This window comes from Lynx rufus, unplaced genomic scaffold, assembly GCF_022079265.1.
Source record: "Lynx rufus isolate CCGP_SWC_20201006 ecotype Redwood Valley unplaced genomic scaffold, mLynRuf1.p SCAF_1, whole genome shotgun sequence".
Classification (NCBI taxonomy): domain Eukaryota; kingdom Metazoa; phylum Chordata; class Mammalia; order Carnivora; family Felidae; genus Lynx; species Lynx rufus.
Genome location: NW_025814823.1, coordinates 51,018,887 through 51,045,398, shown reverse-complemented (window position 1 = coordinate 51,045,398; position 26,512 = coordinate 51,018,887). Strand labels below are relative to the sequence as shown.

Genomic DNA, 26,512 nt, shown 5'->3' with positions numbered 1-26,512 from the left:
AGCCGTCAGCCCAGAGCCTGACGCGGGGCTCGAACTCACCGACCGCGAGATCGTGACCTGGCTGAAGTCGGACGCTCAACCGACTGCGCCACCCAGGCGCCCCATCAGGTGCATTTTTAAAGAACAGTGTCTTTTTACTTGGTTTGTATAGGAGATTATTAAAATACTCTAGAAGGAAATATTTTGTTTTTATTTTAATTTTTTGTTTATTTATTTATTTATTTTAAATGTAATTTATTGTCAAATTGGCTTACATGCCTTTTTTTTTTTTTTTTTTTTTTTTTTTTGTAAAAAAAGGGCTAGGGGGTGCTCTGGAGGCACACTGCCTGGGCTTCAGACCTGGCTCTGTGTAATTTGAGACAAGTCATTTAATTTTCAGGGCCTTGATTTCCTCATCTCTAAATGAAAGTGTTTCGAGTATAAAATGAAATTATATATGCAGTGTTTATCATGTGGTCTTGTTCACAGTAAGCACTAAATAAATGTGATTAAGTATGTTACATCATTTAGAGTCCTTTCATCTGAAAGTAACAGAAATTCTGACTCAAACTGGCTTAAACACTAATGAAGTTTCATTTCTTATAATACCAGAAGGAGGAAACTGGTTACCACCCTTTAGGGAGGCTTGTGTCCATACCTCAGTAATGTTACAGAGATCCACATTCTTTCCATCTGTGATCTGCAATTCTTAGTGGTGACTTCATGTGCAGATAGTGATATGCTATAGCAGTTTCCAGACTTGAAAAAAATCCAGAACAAGAGATGCTATTCCATCCAGCAGCTCCCCTATGCAGGGGTACTTTTCCCAGAAGCTCCCAAGAAAGCATCTTTACACTTTTCTTTGGTCTGAGTTGAGTCATAAGCTTGTTAATGAACCAATCACTAATAAAGGAAGTGACATTCCCTTTAGATTAATAAAGTACACCTCTGGATGTGAAAATGGGGTTAGCTTTTTCTAAGAGAAGAAGTGAATTTCCCAAGATTATGCAGACAGCCTCAGTGATATAAGAGACCCTTCTCTTACATCAGACCAGACCTGAGCCTGGTGTTAAGAGTAGTAAAGAGTGGTCTGTACTTTTGGGACACATGTTGCGTTGACATCACTGAGGGAAAACATGAAGAAATAAGTGTTCCTTGTTAACCCTTAGGATGATTTTAAATTTTCCTAATTTTCCTACTTTTTATAGAATGAAGAAGTTCAAAATGGAATTTTGGCACTGGACACATTTAAAATAGGATAGTTAGTAAAATATTGATTCTTCATTATCAATTTTTAAATTAAATAATTCCAATTTAATTTGCCTGAATATTTCACACTGGTTTGATCTGCTCCTTAATATGCCCCTGTAGGAAGGCAGAAAAAATGTAAATGTCTTTATTTCATAAATGTAACCGCGGGATAGAAAGATAAAGTGACTGTACTTATCATCCTTAAGTACACTGACCCTCAATCTTTACATTATATTATGCATTATGTGCTCATTGTTTTCCTTGATGTTCTGTCTCCTTAACTAGAGAATATACTTTTTAAGGTAAATGACACATCTTCCAGGGCAACTGGGTGGCTGAGTCGGTTAAGAGTCTGACTCTTGGTTTTGGCTCAGGTCATGATCTCACAGTTTGTGAGTTTGAGCCCTGAGTCAGGCTCTGCTGGGAACCTGCTTGGAATTCTCTCTCTGCATCTTTCTCTATCCCTCCCCAACTTGTTCTCTCTCTCTCTCTCTCAAAGTAAATAAACTTTAAAAAATGTTTAAAAAGTGATACATCTTCCACGTGTTCTAGTGCCTAAGTATTTTAGGATTCAGGAAATGTGTTGATTATATTGAAAGATTTGGATTTAGTGTCATTGTGTTATCTGTAGCTTTCATGCTTGTGGTGATGTCTCTGGTCCTTTGTAGTCTTTGTAGCGTTCCACTTACAGAGTCACCTTTAGGATCTCTTGCAGGGCTGGTTTAGTGGTCATGAACTCCTTCAGTTTTTGTTTATCTGGGAAAGCCTTTATCTCTCCTTCTATTCTGAATGACAGCTTTGCTGGATAAAGGATTCTTGGCTGCATATTTTTTCTATTCAGCACATTGAATATTTCCTGCCACTCCCTTCTGGCCTGCCATGTTTCAGTGTACAGGTCTGCTGCTACCCTTATGTGTCTATCCTTGTAGGTTAAGGCCTGTTTGTCCCTAGCTGCTTTCAGAATTCTCTTTATCTGTGTATTTTGCCAGTTTCACTGTGATATGCTGTGGAGAAGACCCATTCTTGTTACATCTGAAGTGAGTTTTCTGTGCCTCCTGGATTTGGATGTCTGCCCCTTTCCCCAAATTCGGGAAGTTCTCAGCTATAATTTTTTCAAGTAAACCTTCTGCCCCTTTCTCTTCTTCTGTAACTACTATGATATGGATATTATTATGTTTCATTGAATCACTTAGTTCTCTAATTCTCCCCTTGTGATCGAGTATTTTCTTATCTCTCCTTTTCTTGGCTTCATCGTTTTCCATAATTTTATCTTCTATTTCACTTATTCTCCCTTCTGCTTCCTCCATCCCTGATGTCACTGCATCTAGTTTATCTTGCACCTCATTTACAACATTTCTTAATTTGTTGCGACCATTTCTTAGTTCCTTGATCTCTACAGCAATAGATTCTCTGCTGTCTTCTATGCTTTTTTCAAGCGCAGCTATTAATCTTATGACTATTATTCTAAATTCTTGCTCAGATGTATTGTTTACATTTGTTGTGAGCAATTCTCTAGCTCTCATTTCTTCCTGGAATTTCTTTTGAGGAGAATTCTTCTGTTTCATCATTTTGGCCAGTTTTCTGTCCCTTAGGTATTTTAATAGCTTATTATGTGTCCTGCACCTGCTAGCACTATTATACACTGTCCAGGGCCTGGCCCTTTGGAGGTGTTTTTGGAGTGTGTCGTGTGCTCTCTGTTTTTGTGACTTTGGTTGCTTTATCTCCCTACTCGTAGTGGTGGTTTGGGTCTTCCACCAGGTGTGCTTTGATTTGTCTGTTGAAGTAGCCCTGAAAAAAATTTAAAAAGGGTGGTGGGGTGGTGGAAGAAGACTTACCCTATACAAAGAGAGAAATGACAGGGGTGGGGAAAAAGAAAAGACAAAAAATTGACCAAGCAGAGAATCAGAGAAACTATACAGCTTAATCCAGAGAGGGAGAGAGAGGAAAATAAAGAAGAAGGAGATACAGAAAAGCTCAGAGCCTGGAGCCTTCTTCAGATTCTGCGTCTTCTCCTCTCTCTGCCCCTCCCATGCTCATGCTCTGTCTCTCTGTGTCTCTCATTAATAAATGTTAAAAAATTTTTTAAAAAATAAACAAACCAACAACCAGAATAGAGTAGGGGAGGAATAAGCAGAAGAAAAGGAAGAAGAAAAAAAATACATATATATAATAAGAATTGACCAAGAATCAAATCAGAAAATGCAAAACTGCTGGACTGATATCTGGTGGTGCCTTGGAACCATTGGCTGTGCTGGTCTGGAAGAGAGCCTGTCTCATCTGGTCAGTGTCAATCTTGCTCCTGTAGATACACAGTTACAGACATAGAGGGACATGGTTTGGTGTAGGCGGGTCCCACCTCCACTATAGGCCCACTCTCTGGTCCCTGAAGCCCCACCTTGTGGTGATGGGGAGAAAAATGGCGACACCCCAGTCTACCTCCCCCACAGAATGTCCCAAACCACTCTGTTTAGATCATCCTCACAGTGCCACCTGAGCATGAGCACTCCAGTTTGTCCTGCTCCACAGTCTCCCACACCACCCTGATGTCCTAATCTCCCTCCATGTTCCCTGGTTCCAGGGAAGTTCCACTCCACCCAGCCAGTCAACAAAGGGCCTCTGGCTGGCAGGTGCCTGCAGAGTCTTTTGTCCTTAGGGGCCAAATGCCTTCTTCCCACAGCACTGAAAGGAGAGGATTGCTCTCTCCAACTGTGCCTCTGAGTTGGCTACAGAGCCCAGGGCTGTCACTCCTCCTCCCCAGGAGTGAGCATAAGGCAGCAGGGCCCAGCCTGGAGAAAGCCCTGCAACCCTAGAATGACGTAAAAATTGGTTCTTTCTCCTTTTTTTCTGTTCCCTGGTCTGTGGTTTTTCTCTTGTCTGAATTCAACCCTACACATCCACTGCCTCTCTTTCTCTTCCCTTTGTCTCTGCACAGAAGGAAATTCCTCCCCTCCATGCCTATACTGCCTGTTTTCTCTCTCCCAATTCTCAATCATGCACCTATGGCCTGCAAAATAATCCCCGTGGCCCCCTGGAGATGTTTCTGTCACACTGTAGCCCAGATTTCTGGAATTCAAAGTCTTCTGGCCTCAATCCTGCTGTGTTTGAGGAAGAAGGGAACTTTGGTCCCCCTACTTCTCCACCACGTTGACTCTGCCTCTCAAATGTTTGTTGATTATAAATGATCTGCTGAACTAAGGCAAGATTAAAAATCTTGAGTTTGAATCTTTCCTTGACAATGATACATTTGTGGACAGAGCAATGAATCTCTGCCTGGGTCAGTCTTAGAGAGCATTTATTTATATGCAAGGAAACCCATTCTCCTACCAAATTAAAACAAATAACAGTTTGGTATTTAATTTCCTCTTGACTTCTTGTGGCTTCGTAGAATTTCTTACAAAAAAGACTGTATTTTAAAGACATGAAGCCACTAACATACCAGAAAATCTGAAGATTATGAAGTAAATCAAGGACGGATGTGAACAAAGTTATAATCCAATCTAATGAAAACAAGCGAAAAGGAAAAACAGAAACCACTCTTCAAAAGCAAACAGAATTACCAACTTCCAAATAGGGCTTTTCAAGGACAGAAGGGCACAATCAATTGGAAATGGGTCAACCCAATATATACAGTTCAGGATAAGATAACAGCATCAGCATCAACAAAAATCTAGGATAATTGAATATTTTAAGACATCTGAGACCAGGCACTTTCTATCATAAATAAATTTATTTCTATTAAATTATGTTATTGTAATCTAAGAATAACTTTCTAAATGAATTAAATTAAATGGTACTGAGTTTTCTTATGGCCTCCATTTGTGGCTGGTGCTCCGTTGACTCCATTGGAAACACTTGTAGGTCCTTCTCTGTCTGTGGACTTAGTTGGGAGGATTCCTTTATGAATGGCCCAGGGAGATGAACCAACATCTAGAAACTAAACCCAGATAGATAAAGATGTGGCCTTGTACCAACATTTACCTGTTTGAATACATTGGAAAAGTAGGTTTGTTTGTTTGTTTGTTTGTTTGTTTTTGTTTTTCTATTTTCACCTTGAACTCCTTTTTATTCCAAATTTGTTTTGGATTTTATCAATGCTTTGATTACAACCAAAATTAACAAGTTCATCTCCACAACAGTTGCTGGAAGGGCTTTTTAGGCATCAATGTCTTTATTATGGGGCGCATTGTCTGCACAAATATGTAGGAAGACAAGTACTGACATAAAATTAATCAGAGTATTCTGATTATGTATTTCACACATTTCCCAGTAATGTGTAAAAAAAAAATGAGAATAAAAATGTTTCTTTTCAGCTATGATTAAAATAGATCATTATTTAAATGTAGTATTATTTATATTTTTATGAATGTTATGTGTACACAAAAACCAAACTTTGTTATCTCTTTCATTTTGGTGAATGAAAGAAAAATTTATGGCCTCATAATTGTCTACTTTTTTTTTATTTTATATTTATTTTATTTTATTTATTTTATTTTATTTTATTTTATTTTATTTTATTTTATTTTATTTTATTTTATTTTATTTTATTTTAATTTTAGAGAGAGCAAGTTGGAGAGAGGGACAGAGGGAGAGAATCTTAAGCAGGCCCCACGCTCAGTCCAATGCAGGGCTCTATCCTATGACCCTAGGATCATGACCTGAGCTGACGTCAAGAGTCAGATGCTCAACTGACTGAACTACCCAGGTGCCCCTATACTCCTTTTGTGGTAGCACTCATGTGTCTAGTTTTAATTTAAAAAGAACCAATCATTTTTAAAACAAAAAAGTGGGCTATTTCTATTATGGTAAATGTTGCATTATTCAACATGTGTGCTGAGTTTATTAATTAACTTAGTTCCTTTTTCTCTTTTTTAAAACCTGCCTTCATTTTGGTTATTTCACCAGAGAAAATACACATTAAAGATTAAAAAAGAACAAACTAGCCGTGATGGCTAAATGAAATAATGTTGTTCGAAATACATTTTGGTCACCCATCTTGGCCTTGTCTCCTCATTTGTTAAGGCCACCTCCCAACCCTGAGTGTCACTAAATTTTAATGATGTGCTGAATTGCTCATGTTAGCCTCTTGGCTGTTTTGGCCTAGTAGAGCATGGCAGACCATTTCAATTGACAGTGATTCTATTCCAATTAACTGCAAACAACTCTGACAAGTTACTTCTCTGCCAGTACATTTTCATAAAGTATTTCTTCACTCTAGGAGAAACCAAATTTGAAATCATACCTTAGGTAAAGAGGTATTTGAAAGTCTTGAGGTAATTGCCGGTTCCTTCTGGGAAACGTATTAGCTGTAGTTTTAGCGATACCTTCTATTATTAATCTTCCAGCTACATTATTAAAATATTTCTTAGGAAAATGGATTAATTCATTAAATCTGACAAATTCTACTGATGTTAAGTGGTAGGTAAATCTCTAAGCTCTAGGGAGCCATTCAGTTGTGTAGATCTTTGGTAAATATTTCTGGAAATGTGAAAAATGGGAGATATTGTTGGGGGAGGCAGTGGACTCTTCAGATGCAAGGAAGTGTGTTGAAGGAATGTTGTTTGATTGTAGTGGTTTGAATGGGTCCAGGTGCAACTGGGGGAATGAACTAAATGACTTCAGAGATGTCTTCAAGACCAAAGTCTCAATGACCTTTTCCCATGATGAATTCCAACCGACCTTGTTCAGTGCTGGTGATTTCAATCTCTATATTCAGACTCCTCTATGCTCCATTGCATATATTGCTGTGTAATCTAGGTGTGAATAAAGCTTCTCATGCACCTCATAACCAAATATTATTTTCTAAGAATTTGCTAAAATTATGGATTTGAGAGTCTAAAAGTTGCCTCATGATTTCTGTTAATTGTTGGGGCTTTCACTCATATAGTCCTCTATTTTTCTATTTTTCTGCCTCTCTTCTTCCCACGTCAACCACAAAGTGTAAAATCATTTTCCTGTGTTTTACAAAGCTATTCTCATCCCTTTCCCCCAACATCTCACCCCCTCCAAAAAAACCTGGCATACCCTAAACTCATAAAAGTACTCAACAGAACAAAGGAGGCTTCACTTCCTTGTATAGCAGTTGGGGATCATAGCAAAAAAGAGAAATATATGCAGAAATAGAGAAGCTAGGGGAGAATGGAAGGTCACTGGGCTATCAGTGTTTCTCTCCTTATATTTTTTAAGACCAAAAATTTTTAAGTGATAACAGCTGGTCACATGTTTTTCTAGTCTAATTCAGAGGGGATTACCTTCTAAAGTAACTCATCACTTTGGCAAGACAGTGCCTTATCAAACACATATCATATTTGACTATATTAACTCTCCTTTCTCAAACATCAGCTGCAAAAAATCCACTCCTCTTTCCTTTTTATAGCCTCTCTTCCTTTAAAATTATCTTAAAAACTTTACTTCATGGCACAGTAACCCATCTGGAACCATTTGGATGTAGCCTGCCCGTTTATCTATAGACTCATCTCTGGACATAATCTGTCTAACTTCTTCATTTACAGTGGATATGGTCTGGGAAAATGGGGCCAAAGTAAAATTGCAACACACCTCTGTCCAGTCGATGTGGATAAGCCCTGTTATTTCAGCCTGGTCTCTGTTAGGGAGAAGATGAAATTTTAGCTAAAAGGTAGCATATGGAGACAAATAGAGAGCTAGGTGTCCAGAACGGAGATATCTTCATAGCAATTTTCCCCTTTTTCCCCCTGAACTCATAGTCAAATCCTCATTAAGCCTCTAGGACCACCTGGTATTGGCTATATTGAATAATAAATTCACTACAGATAACACATCTAGCTGAGAATATTGAAGAAAATGCAAAAGAATATTTTTTAGAGTTTTTAATAAAAGTAAGTTTTGGGGTGCCTGAGTGGCTCAGTCAGGTAAGCATCTGACTCTTGATTTCTGCTCAGGTCATGATCTCACGGTTCCTGAGGTCAGAGCTCCAGGTTGGGTTCTGTGCTGACATTGCGGAGCCTGCTTGGGATTCTCTCTCTCTCTCTCTCTCTCTCTCTCTCTCTCTCTCTCTCTCTCTCTCTCTCCCCCCCTCTCTCTTTGCCCTTTCCCAGCTTGCACTTTCTTTCTCTATCTCTCTCTCCTCCCCCTCTCTCTCAAAATAAATAAATAAACATTTTAAAAAAGTAAGTTTTCATGTTTAAATGAAGAACTGTGCAAGATTTAGGTTTAATTGGATGCTGGTCTAAATTAGAATAAACAATACTTGAATATTTTCTTATAACTTGAGAAATGCTATTGAATGTCTTTTGATTGTTTTCAAGCCACAGCTGAGTGTAGCAATTTTTTTCTGAATGTATTTGAAAGTGCAAAACTTTGCTTACAATAGGAACTTAAACAATTATAGGTTTGAATTGACTTAGCAGGACTATGAAACAATTATGTATTTAAATCTATAGCGTGAAGCCCTGGTGTTTAGTTGTATGCTGCAGCAATGTGGTAAATCTACTATAAATTTATCTTTCTTCTTATTAAGCTTGCATTTATCCACTTACCCTTAGGAAGAAGATATCTTAGAAGGTATCTGTTTTCATTATATTCTGAGATTTTTCATCTTCCTTTAATTTTTTTTCATTTAATCCAAGGATTAACTTTATTATTCCTTTTCTTTTTTTCTTTCCTAAGAGCTGCAACATTTTCATGATGTCATAAATCTTACAGCACTGAATAGAATATAAATGGAAATCCAAACAGGCAAAGGTGTAATCTATCACCCTTTTCTGGGGCTGTCACTTATCAGAAGAAGTTCATTCTTGGCTTTCAGGGTTTTAGCATATACATATTATTTTCACTTTAGGTATTTAAAATACTTTATTAAGCTTTAGTGTTTTTTGAGCCTCTTATTTTTATAAAAACTGATATGCTGAGCAAGTAGAATATTTCTCTCTTTCTATAGTTCCACAATTGGACTCTTCTAAAGAAACATGTTCCTTGTGAGGAAAAAAAATATGTGTGCTGGATTTAAAGTTATAGGGCTAGCAGCAAATTATTCACACTAGGGTTTCTTTTCTTTTTTTTTTAAGTTTATTTATTTTTGAGAGAGAGAGAGAGAGAGAGAGAAATAGAGAAATCCCAAGCGGGATTCGCACTATCAGTGCAGAGCTGGATGTGGGGCTCAAACTCATGAACCATGACATCATGACTTGAGCAGAAATCATGAGTGGAACACTTAACCAGCTGAGCCACCCAGGTGCCCCTCAACACTAGGGTTTCCGATTAAAGGACCAATCACTCTCTTCATTTGACAGAAATGAAGCTGAGACTCAGAGGAAGCAAAGTGACTTATGTAAGTTAATGGTAGAGCTCACTACACTTTCCTGAACCACCTGCTACTTCTCATCTAGAAATCTTTCCACATTCATTCTTCCTACTGCACATCAAGACTGTATAGGGGATTTTTAAAATTAGAACTTTTTTCAACTTTATTGAAAACACGACATACATGACATTATGTACAATAAGGTGCACAGTGTGATGGTGAGATCATTCATTCATCACCTAATATAATTATAATATTTTTTTTGTGTGTGGTAAGAACATTTAAGATCTACCCTTTTAGCAACTTTTTTGGGTATGCATTTTCAGATAAGAAGATGCAAAATAGAATTCAAAAGATCATGGGCTCTGATATCACAGAGGCCCAGGTTCAAATCCTATCTTCATTATCTACTGGCTGTTACTCTTGGCCAAGTTACTTTGACCTTGGGGGAGACCAACATACACATAGAAATACGTTTTATATATATATACACACACACACACACATATGTGTGTGTGTGTGTGTGTGTATATACACACACACATATATACGTATATATGTGTGTGTGTGTATATATATATATATATATATACACACACACACATATATACGTATATATGTGTGTGTGTGTGTGTGTGTGTGTGTGTGTATAAATAGTATGTGCTCTGATTGGAACACTCACAGGATGGTATGAGAGCACGGAGAAGAGGCCCCAGCAAGGCTTGGGAATACTGGAGAAGTCATACCTGACCCTCTGCAATTGATAGGCTACTCTTGAGACCTGTAATAGGATTTGTAAGGTGCAGAAAAGTTCTCTTGTCCAAACAATGTCTCTCCCCATCATCGACCATCGCTCTCAGTAACATACTGCTGGCATGCCTAAAATTGCCACTGTTGTTATTACTTCTTTGGGACAAATCTTTCTCTAAAATGCCTCAATGAAATACAAGTATGTCCAAAGAGTAGGGCAACATATTCAGCACACTTTCTACCCCCTACCCCATTGCCCACCCTTTCCCCTTTCCCTTGTTACCTGAAGGCAGGTCAGGGATTTGGAGAAATGAACAAGGACAAACGAGTTGTGGCTGAGAGGCTGGGAGAGGCTTGGTGAGGGGGCTGATTTCCCCATGTCTGGAATGGCGCTCCTCTGGAGGAGAGAAGGTGTGTATAGTAGGCGAGGTGGATACTAAGGATAAACTTTGCTGACCCAATTATTTCTCTGAGACCAGTTGAGTTCCTAAAGGTGGAGACAAATATTTGGGACAGTGACCTTATAAGACACTAACAGTTGGAAAACTGAGGCTATCAAGGGAAGGCTTTTCCCTATGTATGGATCTAACATACACATTTTATATTAAACAAAAATGAGAGGACCATTAAGACATCTACAAATGGGGAAGATGAGAAAAGTAGCTACTATGAAGGAATTGTCTTTCAGATGAATAATATTTTATATTTTTGATGAACTAACACCAGAGTTGAATGAGAACTAGAACATGAAGAGAAACCTTTAGAAGAAAGTATCTAACCAACCCAAAGCTGCAGTTTCCAACCCTGTGTGTTTTCTTACACTGACCTACTGACTAGGTGCTAGGAAATTCCAGGATTTCTATCAGAACCTTGAGTGTACAGAGGGCACCTTGGGCCACTGTATTTGGCTCAAAAAATATGCTCTTGGGCCCCCCTCTTAGTCCATGGAAGGCAAATAGATAGACAGATAGATATAGATAGATAGATAGATAGATAGATAAATATTGGCAGTATTTCTGGCATCCTGGCATTTGTACTTTTAACAGGATAGATTTCCACCCTATTTTATCAGTATAACAAATCAGTCTTGTGAGCAGGTCATGTTTCTGAGTTATTGTCAGTATCTGACCTCACTTATAAGTAGATATACATGCATTATATATCTTGCAAAATAATATCCTTATGTGTTTTTTACATGTTGAAATTCTATCATACAGGGCATTATTAGTGAATGTTTTATCCAACTTGAGCATGTTAGGTAAGGTCACTTATGAGGAAGGAACATAGCCAGACCCAGACATATAGAGCCAAGGACTTAACACACTTTGAAGCAAGTAGTCTTGGTTTACATTGCTGCCAGGAAGGAATTTCCCAGGTAAAAATCAGGATCCTAACTTCCACAGTGTGATTTATCATATTCCTAACATAGATAAATATTTTCTTAAAATTTTTTCCTTTGCCAGTTTTCATGGCCAGAACTCGGGTCATTAAAATCTAACCAGCCAATATGTTGGCAGTCCTTGCTTCCATGATCTCATTAAATCACTTGTGGAAGCGGTCCAAAGAAACTCTGAACTTGCAATTCCCTGCTGTTATAAAATGCTCTAATTCCAGGCAGTGTGATGAATGAAACAGAAAAAAGAGAACCAGGTGGTTGTTATTGGAGTTTCCATAATGTTTTCAATAATACTGTTGACATAGGGGACAGATAAATGAACCAAACCCTAGATGAGCCTCATAGGTCAAGGCTGATGCAATAAGCCTGGTGATATGGTTGTAGCCTTTCTGTTGAGCTATCTTGCATGCATGTACATCAGGAGGTTCAGCACTACTTGGTTTCCTATCAAGGGAGGCCAGTGTATTTGTGTGAGCTTTTCATTCCCTGGGCATAACCGACTCCCAGGTCTATTGCCATGGCTTCTGATAAATTTTGAAGATGTTGGAGACCATGGATTTTCAAGGGCTCCATTCCCTATAAATGCTTGACAGAACTTTCCGAGGAGCAGTAGCTCTGGTTGCTGGCCTGGCTTGGCATAGTGGCTGGGAAGTCTAGGAGGGCAGGTCTCTTTTTCAGGATCAGTTTATGGAGGTGAGCATGAATCAAAAGGCGATATCCAAGGCGGAAGCTGACTGACAGCAAGACTGTCTACTGGTGTCTTCATCCAACGTGAATAGTCAGGTTGAAGTATGAAGTCATAAGACAAAGATAAGGTAAAAGAAATTTATTTATTCAACAAATATTTATTGCAACAGGATGCATACACTAGGCACAGGTTTAGGCATACTAAACCTGTAAACCTAGCACATCTACTTATGTGGTTTATAAGCATTCAGTAGAAAATAGAGTAGAGCCTGAAGGAGCCTTTGTACTAGGGAGTGTAGCCCCAACTGCTTTGCCCCTGGGTGGAACAGCTGGGGGTTAAAACATCTGACTGAAGGGGTACACCCAATTTCCTTAATATGACTTATAATACATTCCTTCTCTAGCTCTTAACAATTTAGCCTCCAACTATCTCAAGGACTATTTTCCAAACAAACATTCTAGCCATAATAAACTGTTTATTTACTCGTTTATGACTGAGACATACTTTCTCTCTTGCCTCTGGAACTGTGAACATGATCTTCCTTCATTTTTGAATAATTCTGCCCCCCTCCTTCCTGCATCTTGGATACATATTTCCCAGCCAACTCCTTATTCATTCTTTTTAGGTCAGATACTGCTTCCCTTGGGAAGTTGTTCCCAATTCCTAGGCTTAGGTAATGAGTGTCTCCCAGGTTCTTCCATATTACCCTGTACTTACCATTGTTCTCATACAAAACACATTTGATTGTAATTTCTAATGTATTCTCTGTACTGTCCACAAAACTGTAGCTTATTAAGGGCAGAGATTCTATAATGTTATCATTATTTCTCCAGATCCTAGCACAGTGACTGAGACATGACAGGCACTCTATAAAATATTTGTAGAATGCGTGAGTGGTTAACAATATCTGAGAGAAACAATCTTCAGTGAATCAAATGGAAGGCAGAAAAATGTATTGCTGCAAATCATTCTAAGTTAACTAGGTGAAGCAATTCATTCATTCCTTCATTGGTTCCTGCATTTATTATTTATTTATTTATTTTATTTATTTATTTATTTATTTATTTATTTATTTATTTATTTATTTATTTCTGTAGCCAAACTTTGTAGGTGTGAAGTTTCATTTAGGAAGAACTTGAAGGATTGTTTCAGATGCATCTGGCACTCTAGAAAATTATGTTTTCTAAATATGGGTTCACCAATATATATCCCATTCCATATGCTCTTCAGAGAATGTGACACGAACAGTATTCTTTCTGCATTAAAACTAGACACGTGTTTGCATCTGCCTTGACCGATGGAATGTGGCAGAAGGGATGCTGCGTGACTTTCCAGTCTAGGTTATAATTAGGGAGTATGATTCTACCTTGCTCTCTTTCTCTCTCTCTCTCTCTCAGCTTGCTCTCTTTTAGAACTCAGCCACCATGGTGTGCAGAAGCCCAGGCCGCATGGTGAGGCCATGTGTACGTGTCCCCGCCAATTGCCCTAGCTCAGGCCTCAGCTGACAGCTGAAATCAAATGCCAGACTTGTGAGTGAAAAAGCCTTCAGATGATTCCAGGTGCCAGCCTGTAAATCTTCCAGCTGAGGCCCCAGACATATTGCAGTAGAGGCAAACTGCTCTCAGGCATCTTGTATGAATTCCTGACCCACAGAAATCAGGAGAGGTAAGAAATATCTATTGTTGTTTGAGCCGCTACATTTTGGGGAGATTATTATGCAGCAGCAGATAATACAGGCAGCAGGGTCGTTTCCCCACCTCTTATATTTGCTGGCTTTTTCCCCTGCAGTGAGAACAGGCTTCCTCAGAAACACAGTCAAGGGATTAAGTTTGTATAAACGAAGAGGAAATGCAAATGGAATTCGGGGTGGGGGGGGGGCAGATAAAAGGCTAAGAATGGTCATTTAAATAAACATTAAAAATTTTAAAGAAAAAAGGGGGCACCTGGGTGGCTCAGTCATTTAAGTGTCTGACTTTGGCTCAGGTCACGATCTCAGGTTTGTGAGTTTGAGCCCCGCGTCAGTCTCTCTGCTGTCAGCACAGAGCCCATTTTGGATCCTCTGTACCTCCCCCCCACCCCGACCCCCACCCCACCTCTGCCCCTACGCTGCTTGAGCTCTCTCTCTCTCTCTGTCAAATAAATAAACATTAAACAAAAATTAAAAACTACAAAGACTAAAAGTTTTAAAAACCAGACAAAATTTTAAAGCAAATTTAGGAATAAAATAAATAAAAAGAATTAAACATGTGAAAATGAGAAATCCTCTCTCTGTTTCAGTGTTCCTTATCCCTGTCTTCCTTCTTTCCTTCTTGCCTCCTTTCTTCCGTCCTTCTTTTTCCCCTCTTTCTGCTCACAAAGAACTAATTTTCAAAGAAAAGCTAGCTTTGTAAAACAAGAGTTGAACATATGAAAAAAGAATCACTTTCACTTACAAAGACATTCAAATTAAAATTCTAGTGATTTATATGCACATATATGTACATACATATATAATATATGTATTTCATACTGGCTGGGCAAGTCAGGAGTCCATAGGGCAGGCTGTCAGGAAAGGCAGGCTGTTAGGAAGGGCAGGCTGGAACTTTTGGGCACTAAAACTGCAGCGACCATCCACATGTGAAGTGAACGGATTGAATCAATCCACTCAGATTATCTAGGATAATCTCACTTACTTAAAGCCAGCTGATTATGGACTTTAATCAGATCTACAAAATACCATCATAGCAACACCTAGATTAGTGCTTGATTGGCTAAATGAAGACTGTGGCTCAGCCAAGTGGACACATAAAACTGACCTTCACGCCTTCATTTGTTCTTTCTCTGATACTCTTCCTTTCTTAATGTAGACTGATTTTCTGACCATATCCTTTTCCTTCTGCCAGCACTTCTGCTGGTGATAAATTCCATGCTTTTATTTGTCTGAAAAGAAAATTGTGGAAAGTCTTTATTTCTCTTTCACTTTTTAAAGATAATTTTGCTATATAGAGAATTCTAGGTTGGGGGGGGTCCTTTTCAATACTTTACCTGTTTTGCTCCATTCTCTTCTTGTTTGCCTGGTTTCTAGCACAAAGTACATTCTTATGCTTGTGTCTCTAGAAGTAAGGTGGCTTCTTTCAAGATTTTTTCTTGTGTCTAATTTTCTGCAGTTTGAAGAATATGCGTAGGTTTAAGATGATTTTTAAAATAATCCTATTTAGTGTTCTCTGAGTTTCCTGGATTTGTGGTTTGGTGTCCGTCATTAAGGTTGGAATTTCTTGGTCAATATTACTTAAAATATTTCTTCTGCCTCATTCTTTCTCTCATTTCCTTCTGATATTCCAAATAAGTATATTTATATCTTTTATATTGTTACACAGTCCTCGAATGTTCTGCTCTATTTTTTAAAATTCTCATTTTTCTTTGATTTCACTTTAGGAAGTTTCTATTGACCTATATGCAAGCTCACTGATTCTTTCCTTACTGTGTTCTAGCCTACTAATGAGCCCATCAAAGACATTCTTCATTTCTGCTAGTGTTTTTGATTTATAGTCTTTCTCTCTAATTATTTCATATAGTTTCTTTCTCCCCACCTTACCCATTTGTTTTCACACGTTGCCTACTTGTTCTATTAGAGCTTTTCATATATTAGTCATAGTTATCTTAAATTTCCCATCTAATCACTTCAACATTTGTGCCATATCTGTCTGGTTTGCTTATTGCTTTGTCTGGAGAAAAGTAGGTCCTTCACTTTAAATGGAAAGAGTGAACGAATGAAAATATATAATAAATGAGGAAAACAAAGTTTTCTTATTGAGGTACAAAGGTTTAAAAACATACACAAACGTAAGGTTAGTACAACAAGTTAAAATATGGAAAAGATAACACACTATGATATGTTGAATAATGGCTCCAGGGTATATCCAATTCCTAATCCCTGGAAGCTGTGAATATTTTCTTCTACGATAAAAGATTTTTCAGATATGATTAAATTAAGGATTTTGATACAGTTATTCTGGATTATGTAGGGGGCATTTAAATGCAATCACGAGTGTCTTTACAAAAAGGGAGGCAAAGGGAGCTTTGATACAAAGAAAGTAATCACCACCGGAGTAAGATTCTATGATGATGGTTTTGAAGAAGCAAGATGGAGCCAGAGCCACAATGCAAGGAATGCAGCTCTAGAAACTGGGAAAGACAAAGGAATGGATTTTCCTCTAGAGCATGGGCCTGCCTATACCTGGTTTCAGTTTAGTGAAACCATTTTGGACTTTTGGTGCCTGCAGTTGTGAGAATAAGTAAGTGTTGTTTAGACCACCAAATGCGTGCCACTTTGTGACAGCAGTCAGGAAATTACTGCACATGGTGATGTCCTTAAAAGAGGTCTGAGTTGCCCCTGGCTTCCTATAGAATGGACACCTTCTCTGGGGTGGAGAGTGGGGTGAGTGGAGAGCCTTGGGCAGAATACCTCAGATAACTCTTTTCTGCCTCTGCCTCACTGTCTAACAACTTGAGCTCCTTGCCAAAGCATCTATTTCCAGTGGAGTTTACTCACGAACAAATTCGAGACTATTAGGTGAAAAGAAGTGATTCATGCCTCTTTGGCTGTGTATCTTCGAAGTTTCCGAGGCTGAGCATCTTGGCATAGCCACAGAACTAAATGCTCAACAAAAATTTAAACAAAATGAAAGTTGTCTTAAACAAATTAGACAAACACAAATCCTTAATATGAGCAAAATAGGAAAAGATAACTTAGGATGACAGAATGTCAAAGAGGCTGAGAATATGCTAACATATAGAAAGTGCTGTTAACCTATTGAATTCTTTTTCTTTTTTTTTAATAATTTTTTTTTCTTTCAACGTTTATTTATTTTTGGGACAGAGAGAGACAGAGCATGAACGGGGGAGGGGCAGAGAGAGAGGGAGACACAGAATCGGAAACAGGTTCCAGGCTCTGAGCCATCAGCCCAGAGCCTGACGCGGGGCTCGAACTCACGGGCCGTGAGATCGTGACCTGGCTGAAGTCGGACGCTTAACCGACTGCGCCACCCAGGCGCCCCCTCTTTTTCAAAATAAATTAAAACGGAATGTCTCCAGGTTGGCTAAAGAGGTTTTTGAAGTTTAGTTTGTCAAAATAGAAAACTAAAGGGATAGAAAAAAAAAAAATGTCAGGAGGAATTACACTAAACTAGCATAGATAAAATGATAAATTATGATAAAAATGGATTTTAGATAAATATGCCATTAAAGAGATAGCTAAGGAAATGAGTCCATGCATTCCCATATGTGGTATGATGTAATTCTAATATTTAAAATACTGTAGGGGCTCAGTCAGTCAGGCGACTGTCTTTTGGTTCAGGTCATGATCCCAGGGTCGTGATCCTGGGGTTGTGGGATTGAGCCCCTCATTGGTCTACACACTGAGCTTGGAGCCTGCTTGAGAGTCTCTCTCTCTCTCTCTCTCTCTCTCTCTCTCTCTCTCTCTCTCTGCCTCTCTCTCTCTCTGCCTCTCTCTCTCTCTCTGCCTCTCTCTCCTGTTTGCGTGCTCTCTCTCTCTCTCTCAAAAAAAAGGCTAAATGTCTGTAGCATGTATCATCCTAGTAAATGTAACCAATAAAACCCCTATTTTACTCCAGTTAGTGACTAAAAAGCCTTCATCAGGAATGCATTCTGGTGGATCACCTAAATTCCTTCTGGAACATCTACCCTTGCCACCTCAGATCTGCCCCAGTGATAGGCAATACTGAGACCATTTTATACCATCCTTTCAATTCAATAAATATCTATTGAGTATCTATTATGTGTTAGGCACCACTAGAGTTTCTGCCCCAAGACCTCGAAGAATTTGAGGTTTTGTGGACAGCAATGTACGTGTGTGATCTATCATCATCACCTCTAAACAAATGGGTCACAGTGAAAGGATGATACTGTTTTCAAAGAACGCATCTGAATGAAGTTGCTGAGAAAATTGTGCCAATAGATTTCTTATCTGTCCATGTATTTCTTTTTTTCCAGTTTTATTGAGAAATAATCAACATACATAACTGTGTAAGGTTAAGGTATGTGGTATGACACCTGCATATTTCTTAGTGGCAGCCCTTGGAGCCATTTTTCATTCTCAAAGTTTTCCTCTCTTGTGTTGCTTGAAATGTAAGGATAACTTCATCGTTATGTGAACATAATGGGGCCATGTCTTCTGCTCTATATTTTGGCTTTTTTGTGACACACATCCCGAATGTTTCACATCTATGCTGCTCTGTTGATACCTACTCTTTCTACTTATTATTCACTTTTACTACACTATGTGGTGTTTTGCTAAAAATCACGAGGCTAGACCTAGATGAAGAATTTGTGCTACCTAAGAAATTTTGTAAAGGGGATGGAGTGACCTCATTATGTGGATTAATCGCAGTGGCATCTGGTTTTATTATTTATTTATTTTCAGCCTATGTAAGTGAAGTTGCATAGCAAGGAAAACTATAATTCACAGAGTGTCACTGAAGTGACATTGTATATATCAAATTTGTTGGCTCACTGCCCTGCAGAATTTCAGTTCCAGGAGGCAGTTCACTTTGGTTTCGATGGATGTGGCAAAAACATGGCCAAGGCCCTGGGCATTTAGCAAGTTCAGGTAGGGGCTCATAGTCAGGCCGGCTTTATTTCTGGTCCTCTCAGAAACTTGGCCTAGTTAACCGGTCTTTCAGGAACCGTGCCCCAGTGCCACTTCTCCATACTGTTTTTACAACTGGGTGTCCTGCCTAGGAACCAAGTTCCTCTGTGACCAAAGTTTACCCTGGTTCTTGCCAATCTTGTCAGGTATGAACTCTTCTCTTGTGTTTCAAGCCCAGGCATCGGAACTGGACTCCAGTTCTTTGGTGTCAGACCTCTCTGCTTAGTTTCCTTGATCTTCCCTTCCTACCTGTCAACACCCCGTGTCTCTTCCCTGGAACCGTGCTCCGTCTGCTGAGAATCTGCTCTTGGCCGTTCACAGCACTGCCTCGCTGCTCTTGACTTTCCTGGGTAGGCAGTGGTAACCTTTCTTCGTTACCTGCTGTCTTCATCCCGTTACCAAGACCAAAGCATGACGCTGACTGCTATTTCTATATCTGCGAGTAAAAGACAGAAGCAGACTTGAAAATGCTATTTCCTTATCGGTTTCTTTAAATTTTGTGAATCATTTTATAAAATGCATGCTTTCTCAGACACATCATGTAGTGAAAAGTGCCTTCTCTCTCTGATTTCACTCCTTGCAGAAACTAGAGTTAGCAATCTGAGGAGTAGTTTTCAACCCCGCCTGCATGTAAAAATTATCAGAAGAGTTTAAAAAAAAAAATACTGATCCCTGGGGGCACCTGGGTGGCTCAGTCGGCTAAGCCGCTGACTTCGGCTGGGGTCATGATCTCATGGTTTGTGGGTTCGAGCCCCGCATCGGGCACTGCGCTGACAGCTCGGAACCTGGAGCCTGCTTCGGATTCTGTGTCTCCCTCTCTCTCTGCCCCTCCCCTGCTCACACACACTCTGTCTCTCTCCCTCAAAAATAAATAAACATTTGAAAAAAATACTGATCCCTGGTCTCCATCCAGCAGGGTGCCGCTGTGGTCAACAAGCAGCTCTGTGGGGTGGGGAGTGGGGGTGGTGGTCGGTTTGTGAGCCGGCATGCGCTGCCCTGGCATCCACTGCCTCCTCCACCATCCCATCCCACCCCTCCAAAAATGATTGTCCAAAAATGAATACAATCTCTGAGGATCAAGCCGAGGAAATCTCTCACACGAACCCCTTGTAACACAGTGCTTGGCCCCTGGATTTGTAACCTGTCTCTATCACTTAATATCTATGTACCTTTGGGAAACTTATTATACTTCCATTTTCCCTAGTTATAATATATTGCTCCTACCTCATAGGGTAATGACAAAGATGGAATGAATTGATGTAAGGCCTCAGCTGAATGCAGGGCACGTTAGCTGTTCTTAGTGTCCCTCAGCTTAGTTTCTTCCTTTTAAATGGGCCTCTTAGAGAAGACTGTCCAGACCTGAATGGTAATTTTTGTGTGTATTGGGTTGTCTCCAGCAGCTCAGGAGTCTGTGTTGGACAGAATTGAAGATGAACCGAGATTAAGAATTTAGACTGAGGGAAAATAAGAATTTTAATTAAAATGAAAACTAAAATTCACAGAACATCGTATTTTGTTCCTCGCTCCCAGGCTGGAGCGAAGAGGTTAGAGAGTGTCTCATCAGCTCCAAACATTCTGTGGACTTCCCCCAATCCTGTGCAACCTAGGTTAAAAATGCATGCTGCTTTGGCAGGGCACATCACATAAAGACGCGCTCCTCTAAAGAAGTTCGCCTCCATGGAGTAAGTACAGGCTTGGGCTTTGATGAATACTGAAAGCAGAAATCAGTCCCTTGAAATGAATTTCTGAAGAAGAGCTTAAGGGTTCAGATCTACCGCTCATATCATTAAAAAGCTTGCTCTCTTAAGGAAACCTGCTCACTTTAAATCATAGAAATTTAGAGCTAGAAGGCACCTTCGAGATCATTCCTTATTCACCTGAAAGAGAAGAACTTACTAACTAGGTCTGAGGTTTAATAAGCAAGTTCTGAACAAGCCCATGGCATTTTCTCAAATGTTTTTAGGCTCTCCATTTTCCCCTCCCTCAACTGAGACTTCTGAATGGATTTTTAAAAATTTGCTGCAAGTTCCTGTTAATCACACTTTGCCAGGTCACTCTGAACAAAGGGACACCTACTAAACAAGAAGATAAAGGGAAATAATAGATGTTTATTTCTAAACAATGATACTGCCTCAGCTTAGAAATATGTCCTTTTGTAGGAATGCAGCCTTTGCCATCATATGCAGGATTCCACTCCAAAGCAAGTTGGGGTCAGCGCTAAGTGATCACGAGACACCCATCCTGTAGAGATGACCCACATTCCCATGGCTCTTTGGACGGGGAAAACTGTTTACGGTGGAAGAAGTTAAGACACCAGAAAGATCCAATTACTGTGTAGGCTGCCCAACATGGCAGCAATTATGCTCCTAGCTTTGGACAGTTTCCTCTGTGGTTCAGAAACCTGGAATTTCATTTTTTAAAAAAGTGTTTTAAAATTCTATGTATAATGTGAAATATCAAGGGGGGGGCAGGGAAGAATGCCAGCATTTTTTAAAGTTCTTATTTCACCTAGGGCCCTGCAAGTCATGGTTTTCATGTGTCGCCATGAAACCTCACGGCAGTGGTAGGAGTTAGGTTTCCTGACGCGTTAGAGTGCCAGAGTTAATACTTAGCAAAACTATTTTGCACAGCTATTTCTGACTCCATACCTCTTGGTCCAGTATTATTAGGCCCATTCTTCTGATGAAGATAGATGCAGGATGAGAGCAATATGGCGGTAAGGGCATTACCTGTTTAGCTGTTTGCCCATTCTTCTTTAAAAACCATTCTTTCCCTCTTTACACTATCACCAAGCATGGTCCCCTGCTGCACAGAGGAATACCGTAGGTCTGCAGTTGGAAATATTGCAACATTAACATATGATTATATAATTATAGCTCCTATCAGACTTCCTGTGACTGGATTTTCAATCTAGTTGATAGGAAATTAAGTAAGACTTAATACATTACCCCATGGCAGCACTTAGTAGTTGCTGGACAAACATTAGTTTTATTCTTCCCTTTTATGTAGTTTTGGAGGTAGAACAAGGAAGGCTGTGTGTGAGGAGTAGATTTGGCGGAGTGTGTGATATCTTCTGGAATTCTCCAGTGTGTGGGGAGATCTATTACAAAGGGTGGTACGGTTAGTATCAAATGGAATCAGATGTGCTAATGAGGATTGGTACCATCATATAGGCATCTTTTATATGATTGTCTCCATGAAGAAACTCACTGCATCCTAAATAATTTACAAGAAACTTTTGGGCCAACACCAGTCTATATTTTGTCTGAAATGAATAGGATTCAAAGAAGCATTTTCAAGTAAATACATTGAAATTATTCAAGATGTTAAGGTTTTCTGAGGAAATGCTGAAGAGTTTTATCTTTCCACATTTATTATTTAATATTCATGGAGTAACATTTTCATGGCACAAGTTTACACAAGAAATATTATTATGATGAAGAATTACCAGATGATGTTTGAAAACGCGACATCTTGTGTGAGAAGCAGCCCTGGGGAACTTGCCCTTAGGTAATACCTAAGCATGAGCCCTTGCTTAGAAAACATGTGGAGATTCTTTGCCCAAAGATGTTATAGTTTCAAGAAAGGCAGGAGGTAGCCAGACAGAAGTCCAAAACAAGCAGGAAAGAATCAGCTTCTTCCACAGAAAGAGTCCAGGTTGTGTGTCCCACGGGTTGGGCTTAAATGGGGGAACCTGTAGACAGCAGGTTCCAAACCTCAAGAGTTTTAGCCGAGAGATCACAGATCGGCTAGAAAATATGCTCTGGGAAGGTTCCTTTGAAGCTACAAGAATTTCTTCAAAGTATTTTGAGGCTTAAAAGCCTCCTTTTTTTAAGTGCTCACTGGAAGATTAGGACTGATTGAATCCAGATGAACCAGAGCCCTTACCTTTTTCTTGCCGCTCAGTTCTCCAGACTGAATTCTTGGTGCTTTAAGTGTGGGTTGAAGTGGCTAACTGTGGCATTTGGATGATGAGAAAACTATAGTTTTCCTCTTGGGCCATCAAGATGTGGGAAGAAACTATTGGAAGCATTCAAAACAAAACAAAACAAGACAAGACAAAAATCCCAAACAAAAACTGCAAATCAGGAGAAAAGGAAGGAATCAACCTGTTGACCTTGGAGAACCCCCTGAAAATCTTCCCAGATTTTGCTATTCTGTTTAAAATCTAGTTTCTGCCCTGCATTGATAGGCTTTGGCTCTTTTTATTATCTCTTTCATCTTTACTTTTGTCTGGTTTCATATCCTCGAGTTTGTGATCTCTCATGGCTGATGTCTCATCTCTGCTAATGTCAGTTATTGTTTGCAGTGGGAGCAAGAGATTCTTTGGGGCTTCCCAAAACAGCGACTGATTCTAGTGCCTTATTCTAAAGTTAGTTCTAGTCACCAGATGACTATTTAGAGATGAGGGTGAGGAATTACAATCTGTAGGAAATGGAAACAAGACAAAACAAAACACTCTGCGGTGGGAATAGCCAGGGGGAAAGAAGCCTTGGGACAGGCAAAGAAGTTGGAGACTAGATTAGGTATATGTGTAAATATCTCACAGAGCCCCCAGGTGAGGTGGACTGTGCCTGGCTGGTGGGAGGGGCAGACATAGGTTGGAATTTGAAAGAGAATCCAAACACTTTGCCATGTTCAGGGAGAGAGGACCTAATTCCAGAATAAGCTAGTCTCCAGCGGCTGAAGAGCCACAACTGGAGTCTTCTAAGCTACGTTTTCCTGTGTTAGTCATCCTCTTGCATTCCAATTTCTCATGTACACATAATTCATATACTTTACTCCGTATATCCATTTTAAGAACTTAAAAGTTTCTACTGCATGATAATACCTCTATTACATAGCACTAATCACCTTGTAGTATAGTAACTGGACACTCTCTCTTCCTCGTGGGACTGTGTGCTCCCAGTGCACGGGCCACGTTTCATTTGTCTGTGATGCTCCAGTGCCTCCAACACACTGGGCACTGAAATATTTGTTGAACTGAAATGCTGCATTGGTGTGAGTGTGGAAGTGCTAAAAGGAAAAGCAACATTTGGATGACGATAAGGAGGAAGAGAATATGCTGTGGTATGTCGCGTCCATTTTCTAAGATAGACACGATTTCACTTACCCTCCTTTACAAACTTTGTGCCTTCTCCTAGACCATAACTGAATATTTTTTCTTTTATTTAAAGTATGATTGCAAATCACTGAAGATTGAAATGTAGTAGGGAAAGGTTGACAAGGACTATAAAGAAAGCCTCCAAGGTATTTATAGAACAATTTATTAGACATGAATGCCAAGTGCTTAGAAACAGGTGGTGCCCTGCCGCTGATAAAAAATGTGTAATAAAAAAATTAAAATGCCAGGAAAAAAAAGTCTACAGGAGGGAGGCAGAGAAGGAAAAGGCAAGTCAGAATTAACAGAACTTCTGGGGCTGAGGGACGAATAGATGTGCTGATCTTATTCTAACTGGACAATCTTGAGATGTCCTTTATTTTTAAAAACACTTGGGCACATTATCAAGTGGAATAGAAACATAAGACATTTCTCAGTAACTATCTAATGGTGGAGTTGATGGGATCATTGCAATAGTTTCTCTAGCTATTGTGACAAGAGCTAGAGCATTAATTGTTTCTTGTTACAGTTTAAGAATATAATGCCCTGCTTCCTTCTCAGAAAAATACAGTAGTCTTTAAAAACTGAAACCCCATATTGATGAAAGGAGATTTATTTCACTCAAAATAATTCATTTCAGTTTCTTTTAATGGCAAATTTCCTTTGTACACTTAAAGAAGCATCCTTACTGGAGAAAGTTGCAAAAAGATCTTAGCTGATACTTGCAGAAATTCAAGAAATATTTGCTTGCTTCTTATGCAAAGGACTTGTCTGAGGCAGGCGGAATTAGAGAGAGGAAAGATGGCTGTGAGGTCTGGAATATCTACAACTGCTCTGCTCTGACTTTATAAAAAGAGCTGAGATAGATATTTCTAAGATAGCTTCCACTCATCCTCTCTACAGGTGTACGATTCTGCTACACACAAGGCAAGTTCTCGCGATGGCGAAATTCTCTTGCGCATTGTTGAGCGAATATACTTCTGTGTTCTGGAAGAGGATCCAGGCAGAGAGCAGAGGAGACGTGTTTGCCCGATTCTGACACATTCTCCCCTGTCTTCGGTTCCCGTTTGGGTAGCGGTCATGTGACAAGAAGAGGAGAAATCAGTAGAGCTACACCCTGATTCTTCCAGGTTCTTTTTTATTTCAGCACTGCCCTTGGCAAGTAGCAGTCATGTTTCAGTGCCTCCGTCCACTCCCCTCCCCAGTTCAAACATCTTCCTTTCACCTTAAAGAAAAACTACCCCCACAACCACGTGAATCAACGTATATAACAAAATATTTTATAATTAATTACTCAAACAGAACGCTGACAAGTGTATGCACCTGCCACAGCACCCTGTGCTGTTTTTATGTTTGCACTCGTCATGCCTGCATGGCTCTGTGAGGCTGGGTACTGCGTTTGTCTTGTAGACGGAGTGAAAATATAAATGCCGGAAGCTTAGAGGAGAAGAGGATAGCATTTGCAAGATTCTTATTTCTCCTCCGGAATTTGAATTCCAAACGGATACTTTTTTATTGGCCTATCTTACTAGCCTGGCAACGTCTTTATTTCTCTACATTTTTCAGAACAGGAAATTTATTTTTAGCACACGTGTAGTCCAGTAGGCAGTCTTCTATAATTCATGTGGTTGATCCAAAAACTGAATGTTGCTGGGGGGGGGGGGAGAATCAATGAATGGCAACATACACCCACTGTTTGCGATGTCGGGAATGCCGGCCCTCTTCCGCGTTCATCTGGCAAAGCCAAGTTCTCTTTCTTCAGGATTCTGCTCCAAAGGCTTACCCCCAGGTGGTTGGTAACTTTCTGGTGTTTCCAAATGTACTTCTGTGTGCTTCTCTCTAGGAGTTCAATGTATGTTACATTAAGAGATTATCTCAGCCTATTTTAATTTTTTGATTTCCTTATCTGTCTCCTACATTTCTCTGAATTCATGGGGATTTGGGACCATGAATAAGTGAATTAAAGACCATAAACACACAGGAAAGAAATGTCTATGAGAAGAGATGATCAGAAATGATTTATTTCAAGAATGAGTGAGAAAAAGGTGCTAAGAAGGAAGCTAGGGGAGAGAGGGCAAAAGTCAATCCAAGAGAGGAGTGATATACAAGTAAAGACAAAGAATTTATATTAATTAGAATGTGTGAGTTTATACTAGAATAGGGTCAAATGTCCGTTTTTAGTCAACAAGCATTCCATAAAAAGTATCTAGTAAAAATCTGTAATTACGAGATATGTGTTCATTGAAATTGGTGAAACATTGCAAAGATGTATTAAGAGAGAGTTTTTTCTCATTCCCTCTGTCCCCAGGTGTTTCAAACTGCTATTGCATGTCAAGTTCCCTGACTTTCTCAGTGCTCACATAAACAAATGTATACACATCTACAGGATCTCATTTGTTCTCTAACAAAAAGTTGTCATACTA

General features: G+C 39.4%; 1 long non-coding RNA gene across 2 annotated transcripts in view; it reads left to right on the top strand.

The window, feature by feature from the left end:
- LOC124513049 (uncharacterized) overlaps positions 1-26,512 on the top strand; it is an 84,132-nt gene that overhangs the window by 31,192 nt on the left and 26,428 nt on the right. Inside the window, exon 3 of one of the 2 annotated variants that reach the window (XR_006962289.1) lies at positions 24,993-25,517. The exons of the other annotated variant lie outside the window; for it this stretch is intronic. This is a non-coding gene — a long non-coding RNA (uncharacterized LOC124513049). Of the gene's footprint in view, positions 1-24,992; positions 25,518-26,512 lie in introns of those variants that run through there. 2 annotated transcript variants of the gene reach the window in all.